Source organism: Erpetoichthys calabaricus, chromosome 16, assembly GCF_900747795.2.
Source record: "Erpetoichthys calabaricus chromosome 16, fErpCal1.3, whole genome shotgun sequence".
Taxonomy (NCBI): domain Eukaryota; kingdom Metazoa; phylum Chordata; class Cladistia; order Polypteriformes; family Polypteridae; genus Erpetoichthys; species Erpetoichthys calabaricus.
Window position 1 is genome coordinate 64,175,848 of NC_041409.2, and position 18,150 is coordinate 64,193,997.

The following is an 18,150-nucleotide window of genomic DNA, read 5'->3' on the forward strand; positions in this document are numbered from 1 at the left end:
TAAGAAGAAGTAACGATATTTTAAAATCAAATGAAATGTATGTAATACAAGAAATGTGAAAGCCTTTGTTCTAATTAGCAGTGCACTTCATGATTTAATGACTGGACTCTGCGCAGCATCATGCGGACTAATGTACTATACGTTAGGTAAGGGTCTTAATTTAAGCTACATTTCTGCCGATGAAATTCTGATTGACTGCAAATGAAAGACACCAAATAAGTACAATGGTTTTGTGAATTTCCATTCCAATTTCTAAATTCAACTTATGATACTGAAGTGTAACCTTACATCCAAAATAATAAATTAAACTTCTCTTAGCATCTCCCTTCCTCCTTATCTTTAAGCAGATTTTAATTTTCATTTAGGGTGGATGTCATCCTCTAATAAAGTATCAGTCTTAAATGGAAGGGACGTGTCTGATCTCTTATCTCCCTCACAGCTCATAACTAATGAGCGCTGGCTGCTGATTGGATGATATCAGACAGTTTAGTCATCCGCATGCTGAATTCTAAAGAGGCTTTGACGTGATGAAGTCTTTACTAATTTCCTTGTTTTCTGTATTGTCATCTAGATATGGTGCATCACAGTGTGACGTGTATTAGAAAGCATGGGATGGTCCCAACCACTGAACCCCCAACCACCTCCTGCTGAGCAGATACACTCCTCACATAGGGTTATATTTTGGATGCAGCACAGTTAATCTATCAGAAAATCAATGTCACTGCCTGGAGAAAATTGACTCTGTGAGAGTTTAAAATGCCTATTTGCTCTGCACCCAGAGATATGGCCCTATCTGTCAAGAAACCCTGCTGGGAGCTTCAATTACTCCTCCAAATGTTCAGGCAAACTTGCAAACGCATTGCATTGAGGGAAGACTTCAGCATTACTTGCTTCCCTAGAAGCTGATCCCATTATGATTTTACATTTATACAGGGGGCTCAATGTGGATTTGCTTTTGGGTTGTTTTATTGACAGCTGAAAATTTCAGGGGTTTGGGTGAAGACATTGGCTGTTGTTTTTTCTGAGGTGGGGATTCGTATTTCTGTTCAAGCTCAGAGAACATTGTATCACTTGGATTGTTCGCTGGAGCATGAATAATTCTTTTTCAAATCTTTCTGCATTGGAAATCCATCATGATACATGCTCTTTTTTTATGCTGTGGTCACCCATTTAATCTTTTGGAAGTCTTGCAAAGTTTGGAATTCTTCAGTAACTGAATAAAATGAGATTTCAAATTGGTTAATAGACAGAAAAATGTTAAAGGAAAGTCGTCCCAACAGGTCTGTCACAGTGTAATCCTGTATTAGACAGGTTGGGGTGGTCTAAGCATGGCTATGTTATGAAACGGCTCCATCCCCGATATATATATATATTGTAGCAGTTAAGGCGTGGAGCCACCTCTAACACCCTCAGGTACCACTCTGAACACGAGGTAGAAGCACAAGACTTCTTTATTTGTCTTCTGTACAATGCACAAAGCACCCTCCACTCCACATTCATAAACAATAAACTCAATACTATAAACCAATCCTCCTCGCCCAGACACTTCGCCACCCTACCTCCCAGCTCAGCTCAGTGTCTGGGCTTTCCCACAGTCCTTTTATACACCCTGACCCGGAGGTGCCTCTGTTCCAATACCCACAAGTCCGTATTCCTTCCGGGTCAGGGTAAACAGTTCTTTTCTTCACCCCGGGAGCATGTTGTTCCTTCCTGTCACGTGCCCGTGACGTACTCCCGGGTTATAGGGCACATAAGAGTCCACGAGCCCTCCTACAGCGACTCCCGGTGGCCCCCAAGGTATCCATCGGGGCACATCCACGCTGCTGGGAGAGCTCCTCCTGGCGGCCTGGGGGTGAGGACCGGAGTAAAAAGCCAGCAATCCTTCACAATATATATATTTATCATTTATTAATACCGTTATTTTTTGTAAATTGTTTTGTTGATCTTGCTAATGAATAAGTGTTGTGATTGCACTTTGTAAATTGTCTTTGCTTTTATCAAGTTTTTTTCATTGTTCCAGTATTGCTTTCTGATAGTTTTGAACTTCAAAGTGTCTAATTGTTATTTTCTTTGTATATTGGCTCTGGAGCAAAGTTACTTTCGCCTAACATTGTATTTACTGAGTTGACATTTTGTTTTTTTGTAGGTACCACCATTTTGTGGCTCTGTTTCTGCAATACAGGGGGTGGTTTCTAGGGATTGTGTCCCCAGAGGTCATGTCTACTGTGTCACATGAGTGATCCCTTATGAGGTGGCAGCACATGTAGAAGGTGTCCGAGTGTCATGATTTGGTTTGGCTGCTGGCTCATTTGAATATACAGTATGGTATTATCTTGTACTTGAATTGAAGTTGAGGATTCTGTTCCTGTCATTTATTTGTCCAATCTGCTTAATGGTTTAAGTGTTCTGCTTTGTTTTTGTAACATCTTGAATGCCAGGTTTGGTCCTTGATTGCTGCCATTTTGAGATCCGATCATTAGGTCCTTGTTCTCACATTTCTAGAGGCGTGGCTTCAGAGGTTGTGACCTGTCTGTAATCAAAGTGAAGGGATGAAAGGACGACTAAAAGCTCTTTTCCCTGTCTGATCTGTGGATACCAAAAGTTTATTTAAAACCTTTGTTCAAATTCATCTCATATGTTTTGTTGGTTGGTTTTGATCCCTTGCTTTGTTACTTTGGACTTTGATTTTTGTCTCACATTTTGGCCTTGGTTTCTAATTTTTTGATCTCTTGGCTTCAACAATTTTTGATTTTCTGTGCACATCTCCCAGTTCCACTCAAAATGTCTTCCTGCCAGTTTGCTGTCAGGACACCGAAGTTGTGGATACTTTCTCAATATTAAACGAGTATGCATGTTATTGTAAGTTCTGTGGTTTATGTCTGATTCCAGTTACTTTGGTTTAGAATTTTACTTTGGGTATTAATGATTTGTCCTTATTTGTCTGACTCTTTGATCTCCTGATCTACTGGTACACTCCCCCTCATGGTCTGCCGTATTCTACTCACTGGCATTACAACATGTTTTTTTAACTTTTTCATGTAACTACTTTCATAAAGTTTTCTACATAATGAGCATTATCTAATAATTTCTCTAAAAATGTTCTTTATCTTGTCATAATTGTTTTCTCTTTTATGATGAATCCAAGAGGACAAAGCCTCCTGACTCCGTAGCTGTGCAGGTAACAGAGCTGCTATTGGAAGCCCTGTTTGAGGGCTTGGCCATTATGATCTTAGGGGTGTTTGGTTGGATAGAGTTCAGTTATTTTTTTGTATATTTATGTTCATTTTGACTTTAGTGTTATTTAGTAAAATTATTTTATCACCATGTTCATGACATGTGACATCTGTTGTGGTTATCTGCCACCCATAATTCCAAAATAAGGCCTAGCTTTCCAAAATGTAGTCTCAGTCTTGCTGAAGCAAATGAAGAAGAGCAGGTGACACAATACACTGCCAGCTTAAATAACAGTAGTGACTTTTATGAGAGTGTGCTTAGCAACTGACATCCTTGACATAGCAATGGTACACACAATGGCAGCGCACATAACAAAAAAAAAGAAAAAAAACGCTATAGCATTATAATAAATTAAAATATAATGGTAAAATCAAATAACAAATCTCAAAACAAAAGTAAAAAATAAAAAACGAAACTTAGCTCTACAGGCTTCAAATTTCCAGATAAAAAAAGACAAGGCCCAAATAAAAATGTATTAAGTCTTGAAAAAATTAAAGAAAATAGGTTAATGTAACAACAGGACTGTCATCACATTATATAACATGGAGGCACGTGTTGCAGTGCATTTAAGCTTTGGAAAAAAATTTCCGAACAACTCATTAAAGACTCACACTAAAAGTCGTTACTTATGGTTAGGGCCTTTTGGCCTCATTTTTTGACTACTAATTCTGTTTTTTTCCTTGTCTTTATTTTTGACTTTTGATATAACCAATGCCTGTTTACTTGAGCCTCCTTTCATCTAAGAAGCTTAGCAAAGCCAAGCAATTTGTTGATATTTTTATTAAAGAGCACTTTAGTGTACACGTTTTTCTGAAGTCTTTTATCTACGATGGGGTGAGGGGGGTCCACATTTTGTTTTGGGATTCAGGAGGTATTTTTGTTACAATTTTGACCTCTTAGGGCTGAGGATTCCCAGCTAAGACTTTTTCTAGTTGTGTTAAAAGACTTACCTCTGCAGCACAAAACTGAAGACTGATTCTGGACTACATAAAAATAAAGAATGCATAAAAATACCTATCAGGCTGTTATATTTATAGGCTTTAAATAAAGCCCTGAAAACAAAATTCTTGTATGGAAAGAAATTAATGAGATTTAGAAATGACAAGAATGAGCCGCAGAAGAAGAGCTCAAGGTCTAAGATAAAGCTGTTTCCAGCCTCGTTCCTGTTATGCAGGTAACAATTAGTGAATCAAAAGCTAGAATCTGCCTAGCAGTAGAGATGCCCAATAGCTACAACACGACAAGCTCCATTTACTCTTGTAATTCTTACTGGTGAGGCCAAACAATTTAATTTCTGGATGTTTCTGACTTATTAGTCCGTGTTTGCAGTAGCTCTAGGAGGCTTGCTGGTGCTGTAGCACCAACAAAAATACACATAGCTCCTCAATTGAAATGAAATGATTTGTACCTCATACAACTGCCTTCACTGTACAGTCTCATTATTACATGATCCGCTGTAGTCTGAAAGTCAGTTTACTGCATGTGATATGAGATTATGTAACATTAGGTACTAAGCCAAATCAAAATTCATAAAGCAATAATCATTAAAGTAGTTTAGTTTTTAAATTAACCATTTCCTGAGTCGGGAGGCACAGTGGCGCATTGGGTAGCGCTGCTGCCTCGCAGTTAGGAGACCCAGGTTCGCTTCCCAGGTCCTCCCTGCGTGGAGTTTGCATGTTCTCCCCGTGTCTGTGTGGGTTTCCTCTGGGTGCTCTGGTTTCCTCCCACAGTCCAAAGACATGCAGGTTAGATGCATTGGCGATCCTAAATTGTCCCTAGTGTGTGCTTGGTGTGTGTGTGTGTGCACCCTGCAGTGGGCTAGCGCCCTGCCCAGGGTTTGTTCCTGCCTTGTGCCCTGTCTTGGCTGGAATTGGCTCCAGCAGACCCTGTAGTTAGGATATAGTGGGTTGGATAATGGATTGATGGATTTCCTGAGTCTAACTGGCTTTAGACTTCAGAACCTGCCATGAAAAATGCATTTGTTGTCAGGATCTGTTTTAGGTGGCCTTAAATATTTAGTGGACATTATTTATGAAAGAAATAAGATATTCTGCCCTTATTTGTTTATTTCTCAAATGGCACCATACGATAATTTATACGTTTGCACATGACATCTCAACAAACTCATATAAAACTAAACTTTACATTTTCAAATATCTGAAGTTTGCTAACAACTGGAATGTAAAAATTTTTGAAGAACAGAATTCTGGAGTACGTACATAAAAAAATGCAAAAAACAGAAGGGGACGCCACCGAGCCCCAAACCCTAGACCCAATAATGCCCAACTCAGTCATGAGTTCAAGTAATCAATGTTTAATCCACCAAACACTTTATACAAATAAACACAGGCAATTATCATACAAAACCATGAAACTCTTTTCTCTCCATCTGCTTCAAGCTGAATGTTTCCCGCTGCCTCCCGACTCTGAATCAATGAGGTAAGGCAATGGGCTCCTTTTATACTGAACCTGGAATGGCATCCGGTGACCTGGCATGACTTCTGGGAACCACTTCTGGGTTGTTTGAGAACCTGGGCAGTCCTCTCCTGACAGCACCCTCTTACGACACCCAGGGACCCCTTGTATTTCTGGACTCCAGTTGCCATGAACACCTGTGGGTGTCAAAGCTTTGATGCCTCCAGAGGACTACTGCCACCTAATATATGGATGATGGATCTGCTCCTGGTCTTAGGCTTCTGCATGTCCATCCCCTGGCACCACTGTCTTGGTAGGAGATCATGCCACATTCAGCCGGGATGCCCTTCTGTCCTCCATGGCACACACAGACTCTTCAGTGACTTTCACTTTTTCTTCACCTACTCACCTAATGATTACTACTCTGATTTGTGAATCTCCTCGTTTTTGTTGATGAACCTAAACTCTGTGACTCACATATCCACATAATGTGGGCAAGCATCATTCATGCCATTAACAGACTCACTGTTAATCCTGTTTGAGATGAGGTAAAATATTAACCAAACTTTAGTGTCAAACAAGTACTGTAGACAGAAAATGATTGAAAAGAGCAAGTGGAGGATTATGAGGTCACCAAAGAAATTGCGTGTTGTAGCTCTTTATCTGTAGTCTTAGTCTTGTTATGCCTTATTTGTTTCAGAAATTACAAGAAAATTATTACTCAGATCATCTGTTTGATTGAGATTTGGAATTAAGGAAAAAGAGGATGTGGCAAAGTTCAGATTGAAATCAAAATTAAAATGAATCCCCAAACTCTTCCTAGGCCATATAGCTCATGTGATGCCCATGCATGTTGAACCTATCCTACTTCATATACAAGGACCAGCACACTGTAGCACTGGCTATGAAAACTCTTTGGTGCTGTCCATGCCCATATGCCATAGTGCACAGTCTTCAGGTGTCCAATAGGCTTTGTTCTGCATGAATCCAAACAGCAGTAAGAAGATGAGGTCCTGAATAAGGGCAAATGTGTTACTTAACTTGGAAATCTGGTGTCTGTGTTTGATTTTTGATTTTAGGTAGAATGAGTACATAATGATGGCCAGGAGGTCCACTGAAAAAATGGAAATACAGTGCAAGATGCAAGACTATGTAATAATAATTCTTTACCGCTCTCCACACAGGGAGGACCTGGAATGCAAACCCATGATCTCCTTACTGCAAGGCAGCCACTCTTCCACTACACCACTTGAAACACTAGTCTATTGTAGTAGTAGGTTACACCTCCAACATGGTAAGTAGCCTGCACCTAATTTCCCTTCAGTGTTTGAATATGAGTCGATCACTTCTTTTGTTTGATAAATTAAAACATGCTAAACTTGTCTGAAGGGTCATCAACAAATTTTGAGCCTCTATTTGATGGTGGTGTCCTACTCTGTTGATTTCCAAAGTATTATATTGACATAAAGGAATTACAAGTTTTAGCATTTAGACTTCTTGTTTAAGAACTGAGTCGAGGTGAACACCAAAAAACTGCAAAATCAAGAATCAGGTGTTCTGCTAAAGAGTAGCAGATAGGAATTTTTGAAGGCAGGGACCGGAAGAAACATACGTGTAAAGCCAAGACAAATTTCTTAACCAAAAGTAAAACCAATCTGTCATCAGTCCCAAAAACAAAATCCCAAACTCATAGTCAAAAACACACAAATAAACTCCCAGGTGTTTTCTAAATCTCTGATGATCTGGAATTGCACGGTGCTGACTTTGTAGACCACTGCGAAAGTGATATCACATGCTGTTCATATCCAAATTGTTTTCCCACAAGATGAGATAAAATGGCCACAAAATGGTGGTGATCAGGAGCAATTAAATAGTGCTTAAAATATGATGCAAATATTACATTATGAAAACAATATAAAAACAAAGAACTGATGTCATAGTTGGATTCATTGATTCCAAAAAGCATAATAAAATGCATAAAACTTAAACAACATTGAACATTTACAGCATCAAGCTTTTACTGAATTTCTAATGCTAGAGAGACATACAGGTCACCTTTGGAAATGCATTCTTGCCTAGTCAGTGTGTACCAGGACCAGTCATTTCCATATGTCATGGTTGAGAGATGGGCTACAGAATTCTGTCATGGTGGAACATCTCTCAGAGATGATGACCCAAAGTTTGGCCATCTTGGCACTGATGTTAATAACAGAATATGCTATTAACATCAGGGAATTGTAACTGAGAGTCATACAATGGCAATGCACGAGATACCAGACATCTTAGGGGTTACTTATGAGTCAGTTCTTCATGAACAATTAAAACATGATCTAGGTCTGCACATGTTCGGTGCCTGGAATATTCACTGAAATTAAACATCTCCATATCCAGTGTTCCAAGGAGATTCTCAAGCTAATCATTTTGGACTGTGAGAAATTTAAGAAACATCTTATATCTGGCTATGAAACTTAGATATGTCACGTTGACCCAGAGTCCACATAACAATTGAGTCAATGGAAGCATGGCAGTGCTCTAGCACCAAATCAGCTCAAGGTCCAAGTCAGTGTTAGCTAGATCATGCAAGCTTTACATTGTGGCTATAATGTATAGGGTGCAGGTCCCACTGATTACATGTCTGCACAGGCCCAAATAGTCATCAATAAATGTAGCTGTGTTTTTGGAGCATCTTCAAAAGTGAATTGTTCAGTTGATCTGGTCTTTTTGGCCACTCTTATTAAGAAACTTGGACCTTGTGACCATGTTGTGCTTTTGTGAAAGTTTTCTAAGCTTAGCCCTCTGGATGCTTGATCAGCCGGATTGAGGGCAGATGTGACATACCTCCATTGTGAAGGTTGTGAATGATCTCTGATCCTCGAGATTCTATTGGCAACAAAGGTCTTCAATCGAGTGCTTTCATTTGAAATATATTTTAGCACTGTGATGCTGTCAGTCCAAAATGTAGATTCTTCTAAGGGCATTTGAAGCTCACCTTTAAGCATTTTGTCCATTTTAACTGCCACAACGGCTGCTGTCAGCTCCAATCTTGGAATCATGACCTGTTTCAATGGTGCAACTTGCCCATCAGGAATGAACAATGCCTTTTGGCCTCTTTGTTGGTTAAGACAAGGTAAGTGACAGTGCCATATCCATCTTCACTAGCATCTGCAAAATGAAGCATTTGTGCTGAGCTTATGGTTCCAAACCAAGTAAGTTTTGAAGTTTCTGTTCACTTTATAGTCTGCAAGTAACTAAAAATCATCCATCCATTTTATTCATTTCTGAATGTGTTTGACTTCTACTTCTTCATCCCACCCAAATTTTTCTTTGCATAAGTCTCTTAGAATAAGCTTTGCTGGCAGTATGGCGGGTGCTAGAAAACTAAGGGGATCATAAACTGAGCTAACAACTGACAGAATACCATGCCTTGTAGCGGGCTTGTTTTCCAAGGGAAATCTGAAATTTGAAACTGTCCGGTTCTGTGCACCATTGGATGCCCATTATTTGTTGGCTGTGGCAGACAAAAAACCTTCCTGTTCCAATACTTCATAACAACCGTGCCAGACACAAAAGCTGGCTACACAAATCTGTGGATTAAAAGAGGTGTCACTCACTCCTTTTTATCCTGATGTGGCCCTATGTGACTACCATCTGTTCCCAAACCGAATGACTACCCACCTCTGTGGAACCCAGTATGGCAATAATGTGGACATCAATTTAGCTACAGAAGAGTGTTTTCACGAGCAAGACAAAATGTTTTAAGTGACATTGAAAAGCTTTGTGAGCATTATAATAAGTGTAGTTGTCTTCCCTTGGAAACGTATAACTTGATTGGTTTTACTGGTGCTTCTGTTCATAGCTGAGCCTCAAAACCTTTTGAACACCCTCTCACTGTAGCAGACTATTATGAACAAAAAGTGAAGTTATTCTAGGTGGACGATGCTGCAACAATAAGTCAGATGTGTTATTTCTAGAAACCCTGGGGGCTCCCTTTGAAAATATTACTCTGCGATTCCAATTTCTGTAAATAAAAAAGAAAGAAAAATCAATCTATTCCAACACTCAATATGAATGTGTCAATCTATTCCCCACAAAAGCAGCTCTGGAGTCTAGTGAACATTTTTTTCCAATATTTTGTGTGCATACCGGCTGTGGCAGAGGACAGGTGTCAATTTTTAATGCTGTCCATGTGACTATAGTCCTTGGAAAGAACAGACGGCAAAGCAGCTTGAGACCCCGTCATGAGGGGTGGCTTGATTTTTAATTTTGGCAGCAGCAATGAATACCCTACACTGTGGAGAGCAAGAAGTGGAGTGGGAAGGCGAGAGAGTGTGGGCTAGAAAAAAAAAAGAAGAAAATTCATTCATTGCAAAAGTCATCAGTTTTTTTCAAAATGGTTGGAAAATGAATAATGCTGTGAGTTAATCCTCCACTATTCACCGCAACCGAGTACACCCTCAGGATGAGCGCTGAATAGGCAGACAGCTTGGGTATAGAAAAGAGAAAGATGCATATCAAAGAGGGCCATTTATCTAAAACCCAGTAAATCTAGCAAGAGAGTTTAAAGAGCAAAACAATAACAAAGTGACAGACTCACAAATCAGCTACTGAATGCATAACAGCACAAAGGGTGATAATATCTAGCGTCACCCTGTAGGCTGAGAGCAGGCAGTATGGGCCTAATCTGTGCCACTGACAGAGACCTGTGCCTTCCACCCATAGTAGTCAGATGGCCACCAGTCTGGAAACACTTCTAGCCTAAAACAAATAAGACACAATCACGGGAAATCATCTATCTATCTATAGAAACTGGTAAGGGAAAGCTAAATAAAAATAAACAAATATACGTGAAATGATCTGTTAGTAGCTCACCATCTTCTGTCTTTACCTATTATGTGCTTACCACAATATTCTTTTCTTCTTTGGTTAAATAAAACAAACATACATTTCAGGATGAGAGAGCATTCCCAGTACTATTCTTTCTTTAGAAATGAAGAATTGTTTTATCCCAATTTAGTAATCCAGTTTATGAACTCCTGTCACACCGTAGCTAACCAAATGCATCACTACTGCCCACCACCACTTGAGGACAGCACAACCTCTTTAGCTTTGTCCTTAATTTTATGTTTTCTTACTGTAAAAGAGAAATTTAATTATTTGGGTATTAAGCGTCGCCTTTGCAGAGCATACTTGGAGCAGACCCAAGACGTGCTGAAGGATTACATCACTCAGACGGCTTGGGAGCTTCTGAGAATTTTCCAGGAGGAGCTGGAAGAACTTGCTGAGTAGAGGAAGGCCTGACCCTTGGATAAGCTGAGTGAAAGCAAAGTAAAAGTTATGTTTAATACTCTAATGTATTAAAATACACAAGAGATGATGTTCTTACCATTTCAATGTGGAGTTTGCATGTTCTTGAAATATAAATAGAGGTTAAATTCTTGCATGTTAGATTTGGTGGCACCAAACTGATATGAATTGAGTGGCCCTCATAGGCGACCCTCAAGAAAGACCGATGTCCTGTCTAGCATTGGTTCCTGAATTGTGCACAAAAATTCTTGAATAGGTTCCATCCCACTTGACTGTGTACATTGATTAAGGAGGTTTCATAATGGATAGTGGATAACACATAATAATAATAATCTACAAGAATTAGAATACCTATTTATCAGGCCACAATAAGGTACTGTAAGTGTTTTTAGAAACTTGGATTCCCAGTCTTCTACACATAAGGCATCATAAGCCAGAGTGCACAAAATCTAAAATCCTTTTTTGCTATTTATGGTTTTTATCTGCCTCATGACTTGATCCATGCAGTAGCTAATGAAGTTACACAGCTTCACATTTGACAGTAACTTGTTAAGTAGTGATGAGTCTAATGATTCACCCTGTCACACACGCATGAATAGGGGACATCTTCAGGGCCTGTATGTTACTTGCAAGACCACTCTGAGTCACGGATTGGCATTGCCATTCATGTCTTACCTTTTATTTTTGCGTTCGAGACTGGAAGAATGGTAGCTCAAGAAAAAATGACGTCACTTGCACAGGTACATCTGCCTGTTCCTTTTTTAAAGGCAGCAACACCACTGAAAGATGATAGTCGCTCTTAGACTCAACAAACACACAACAATGCCGGCTGACTAACCTACAGTTAGGTCCATAAATATTTGGACAGAGACAACTTTTTTCTAATTTTGGTTCTGTACGTTACCACAATGAATTTTAAACGAAACAACTCAGATGCAGTTGAAGTGCAAAATTTCAGCTTTAATTAAGTGGGGTGAACAAAACGATTGCATAAAAATGTGAGGCAACTAAAGCATTTTTTGAACACAATCCCTTCATTTTAGGGGCTCAAAAGTAATTGGACAATTGACTCAAAGGCTATTTCATGGGCAGGTGTGGGCAAGCCTGTCGTTATGTCATTATCAATTAGGCAGATAAAAGGCCTGGAGTTGACTTGAGGTGTGGTGCTTGCATGTGGAAGATTTTGCTGTGAACAGACAACATGCTGTCAAAGGAGCCCTCCATGCAGGTGAAAGAAGCCATCCTTAAGCTGCGAAAACAGAAAAAACCCATCTAGGAAATTGCTACAATATTACGAGTGGCAAAATCTACAGTTTGGTACATCCTGAGAAAGAAAGCAAGCACTGGTGAACTCAGCAATGCAAAAAGACCTGGACGTCCACGGAAGACAACAGTGGTGGATGATCGCAGAATCATTTCCATGTTGAAGAGAAACCCATTCACAACAGCCAACAAAGTTAACAACACTCTCCAGCGGGTAGGCGTATCAATATCCAAGTCTACCATAAAGAGAAGACTGCATGAAAGTAAATACAGAGGGTGTACTACAAGGTGCAAGCCACTCATAAGCCTCAAGAATAGAAAGGCTAGATTGGACTTTGCTAAAGAACATCTAAAAAAGCCAGCACAGTTCTGGAAAAACTTTCTTTGGACAGATGAAACCAAGATCAACCTCTACCAGAATGATGGCAAGAAAAAAGTATGGAGATGGTGTGGAACAGCTCATTATCCAAAGCATACCACATCATCTATAAAACACGGTGGAGGCAGTGTGATGGCTTGGGCGTGCATGGCTGCCAGTGGCACTGGGACACTAGTGTTTATTGATGATGTGACACAGGACAGAAGCAGCCAAATGAATTCTGAGGTGTTCAGGGACATACTGTCTGCTCAAATCCAGCTAAATGCAGTCAAATTGATTGGGCAGCGTTTCATGATACAGATGGACAATGACCCAAAACATACAGCCAAAGCAACCCAGGAGTTTATTAAAGCAAAGAAGTGGAAAATTATTGAATGGCCAAGTCAGTCACCTGATCTTAACCCAATTGAGCATGCATTTCACTTGTTGAAGACTAAACTTCGGACAGAAAGGCCCACAAACAAACAGCAACTGAAAGCCGCTGCAGTAAAAGGCCTGGCAGAGCACTAAAAAGGAGGAAACCCAGCATCTGGTGATGTCCATGAGTTCAAGACTTCAGGCTGTCATTGCCAGCAAAGGGTTTTCAACCAAGTATTAGAAATGAACATTTTATTTTCAGTTATTTAATTTGTCCAATTACTTTTGAGCCCCTGAAATGAAGGGATTGTGTTCAAAAAATGCTTTAGTTGCCTCACATTTTTATGCAATCGTTTTGTTCAACCCACTGAATTAAAGCTGAAAGTCTGCACTTCAACTGCATCTGAGTTGTTTCATTTAAAATTCATTGTGGTAATGTACAGAACAAAAATTAGAAAAAAGTTGTCTCTGTCCAAATATTTATGGACTGAACTGTATATGATAATTTCTTTTTTTTTTGCGGAATAACTACCAGTTATACAAGCTTCAATGGCTGGTGCCCCAAACATTTCTCTGTGTTTGTTATCTTTTCTTACAACACAAAACTGAATTCACAGTGGAAACAAATTTCGCAAAATAAATAGTGTTTCACCACAAGTGAAGTCCATGCAATTAGCAGATATTTTTTTCATCTCATCTCCAACTTTTTTCTCCATGTGCAAAAGCATAGCACAGTTTAGATGATAGAACTTTATTTGTCCCCGGAGGGAAGCTTGCCTTTTCACAGAAGCTCAATAAATAGAACACGGAGCTCCTGTGAAATGTTGCAGAGCATGGAAATGAGGGCGCAGCTAAAGAGCAAATACCTGCAAGCACTTTGTAGCTACTAAAATTCATTGGCCTGAGTATGTGGCCGCCGGTGATTGGATTACTGATTTGGGGAAACAAAGTGCAGATGGTGTTACCCATGGTGTTACCTCTGTCCTTAAATGAGCTCTGCGAGGCAGAACTGATGTCATGAATATGTACATAGACAGTGGAGCTCTATGGAAGGAGCCATGGAACTTTGGGTGGTGCTGGGAAAGCAGTCAAGGAGAAAGAGAGCAATTTTATCTGTGAAAAACACTTAGGGAACAATTTACCTTACTTTACATCCACAAAAAACATTTGAGAAACCTTCTAAATCTTATTTTAGTGAATTTTGCATTTTGCAATTGCAAGATCACAGGCAATGCAAATTTTAGAAGCAATTTTGCAACACTGCATGTGAAATGAACTGTGTCTGCAATGCTTACCACTATTGGTAATGAATGAATAAGAATACTAAATAAAGGAACTGGCTAGATTTTACCAGGTTGTGGAATAAAAATTAAATTTCAACCAAAGGCTTGTTTGAAAGTTAGACTTGGGAGAGCTGAATGGGAAAGCAGCTCAGTTCATTGTCCTAATGGGATCTAACTCATTGACATGAATTAAAGAACACCCCACTTCAACAACTTGAAGAAGAAGTGGAGAAGGTTTGTGGCTTCTCTGTATCAGTCCCCAGATTAGTGACAGACAAGAAGTTCTTGAAGAACTGTGAGGAGCATAGTAAGCAGCAGAGAAAGAAATACTTGAATGCCTGACACTACAAACTTGGCCAGGTCGCAGATTTAGAAAGCTGATCAATCTGTTCTCCAGTCATCATCACCACAGCACAATATCTAATCTCATTTACAAAGCAGAACAGTTGCTCTTCTGGTACTTTACATACATCTTATATGAAGCTTTGCAAGTTTTTGTGTTGTTATTGATTATTATTTAGTTAGAATCATCCCAATTCCATTCTGTGTGCTGTTTTTATGATGAGTGTCACCATTTTGTGGTATTGTTTCAGCGCCACGGCCATTTTGTTACTGGTGATGTTGCTACCACTAGATTGTTAGCAACATTGTGTGTGATGTCATTGCATCACTGCAGAATAAGATGGCAGTTTGCTCTCTGCTGTATCGTAGCTTTGAAGCTTTGCAGTCTTGGTTCAGACAGAGAAAGGACCTAAACCAGGGACTTGAGTTTTTTTTTTTATGACAATTTCTGAGTAATGATTTTAGTTTTGCTGTTTGATTTCTTATCTTATCAACTTCTCAATTTCCACTCACTTTTCAAACCACACTTCAGTTTGCAGTCCAATCGCTTTATTTACCTTAAGGCAGTTTCTTATAATCAGTCACAATGTCATGCACATTCACAATATTCATCCACTGTATTTTATGGCCTTTTGATTGCTTTTGGTATGTTATAGCCAGGGCTCAAGCGTCTCTACTTTTTATTCGATCCTTTTGATGATTCTAAAAAAATTTACATATTTTGTGACTAAATATGTTTTGGTTTTCTTCCCTTCTGTAGTATATTATTCTTTCATTAAATCATCTTGTTTAGTAAGTGTTTCATATTTTAATCATGTTAGTTATTGTGTTTGAGATGTTCTTTATTTTTTATATGTTCAGCCTAAGGGAGTAATTTCCCCTGACAATACAGCTCTGGGACTGACCCCAGGCCTAAATAAGATTGGGAAATCCATAATGTATATTTTAATAAATCTTTAATTATTAAGGAACTAGCTAGATTACCTGCCAAAGAGAGATAATAGAATACATTTTAAAATATCTGATATTTGATATCTCCCGCCTTACATGTACCCTCAGTGTTCCTCCTACGCCTTTCTTCAGTATCCTTGTGTATTCTAACCTTCCTCTCTTGATTGTGTTCCCATAAAGCTTCCTTCTCAGACTCTGTCATTTTGAGACACCTTGCTCACCTCCTGTCTGCTTTTTGACTGCCACCAATGGTAGATGTGCCCCCATTACCCCCAGTGAAAACATCATTCATATTCTTGCAAATAGTTCCTGTGTTTGATGAGGACTCCTACTCCTTTTCTCCGTATCTACCTCTTTTGCCCTCTCCCAATCATGTTTGACAGAGCAACTATGCAAAACTAACCAATCAGATTGCTCAGAGTGACTAGACATACTTACACACATAATAGTATTTTATTATATAGCAGTTTATTGTTTTTGTTATAGTGAGCCATTGGCTTTGTGAAGTTCTCCTGTCCTTTTTTCATCGTCAGCTTTATTTTAGTCTGTGCAGGCCATGAAGCCTGCTTCTCGAGTTTGGGGTCACCATGATTTGTGTCTGTAGGCCTAATCTGGAGCCTTCAGGCATATGTTTTTTTTAAGTAAAGCCATGCTTTGATTTTTATGAGCTGGGCACATCATAACAGAGTCATCTCTCCTTAGCATGAGTAACATGATGCAGTTTGCTTTTGTTCATTCATTGCCTAGATTAATAATAAATGAGTCACAGGTACATTTCTGATATCAAATAAAGTACAACTAACAAAAGAAAACAATGTCCTGCTTCATTTGGGGTTATACAGGCCTTTGAATCTCTGCTTGTGTTGTGGAGTTGCTTGCCCTCTTGCATCTTCATATCTTATGTCTCACAACCCATTCCTTTTCCTCCCAACCACTGAACATCTCCTAATTATAGACTTCATTACACATCTTAATCATGGTGGCATAAAACACCCTACTAAGGACTAAGGTTACTTTCAGCCAAGCTCAGTGATCACATTTAGGATCAGTGGGACCATCATTTTTTAAGAACACTAGATGAGATCTCTCTTTATTGGTGCCAGATGAACTCTACACCCCTGTGCCCTCAGTCACCTTATAACAGCCTTATCTCAATGGAACCTTTTTTAGCTTTTAATTATCTTAAATGGGCAGCCAGCACCCTAGTCATCCCAGCTTGGCACGATGTACTGTATTGTACAGGAGAAGAGTCTTTCACAGGACCCCTCTTCTAGCCCATTTTTCTACTTTTAAGGAATAATTCAGGCACCTCTAGTATCCCCTATTGTCCTAAGACAATACTTGCATCCTCCTCCCTTTGTAACGGCCGACACCTTACCCAGACTGGCCACTATACTACCAAGACTTATTCCTTGGATCACCTGAAGTTTCTTGCTCTAATAACAAGCCATACTCCTTACAAGTTGTCTTATTTTTCCCGACACAACAAAATAATCAGAAAACAGTAAACAGATATGTAAAATCAAACATGGATATATTATAAAATGAAAAGACAAACAAATATTCAATAATATATATATTGTAGCAGTTGAGGTTCTGATCCACCTCTTGAACCCTCAGGTACCACTCCAAACACCAGGTAAAAGTCCAAGACTCTTTTATTATACAATAATTACGTGCACAAAGCACCCTCCACTCCACACTACTCATATACTCAATAAACCAAACACAATACTCTCTCCTCCACTCCCAGACACTTAGCCACCCTACCTCCCAGCTCAGCTCAGTGTCTGGGCTTTCCCAGAGTCCTTTATACTCCCTAACCCGGAGGTGTTCCTGTCCATTACCCACAAGTCCTTATTCCTTCCGGGTCAGGGTAAACAGTCCTTATCTTCAACCCGGGAGCATGTCGTTTCTTCCTGTCGTGGGATTATGACTCACTTCTGGGTTATAGGGCATACAAGAGTCCAAGAGCCCCCCTACAGCGACTCCCGGTGGTCCCCAAGGTATCCAGCAGGGCTGTGCATAAAAACTACATAGTCCATGAGGCCCTGCTGGAATTCGGGGCCCGTCCATGCTGTCGGGAGAGCTCCTCCTGGCGGCCTGGGGGTGAGGGCCGGAATATGAAGCCGGCCATCCACCACTATATATATATATATATATATATATATATATATATATATATATATATATATATATATATATATATATATGTGTGTGTGTGTGCACAAAATACCACTATACCAAAAACACCAGTGACTAAATACTATATAAGACACGAATATACAAATATTTATATTGAACCCTCCGTTGCCCCTAAACAATTAACAAAAACACGTAACACAAATACAAACACGGATCAGGTAAACACAGCGATTGAAATGTGGTGAAAAATGAGTCCAAAATAAAGTCCAGTGGTATTAAAACTGGCTGTAGTGATATTGTGCACCTTCCCGGAAACAAAACGACCTCACTGTGAAAAGTCCTGGCAATGGCTGGAATGAATCTGAACCCCGGGGTTACTCGGGTCTGGCTGTCGTGATATAGAATCAGATTTTGAAAAAAGCAAGCAGTGGACTAAAGCAAAGATCGGCAGTGATGAGTTGATAAATGAATGGTTAA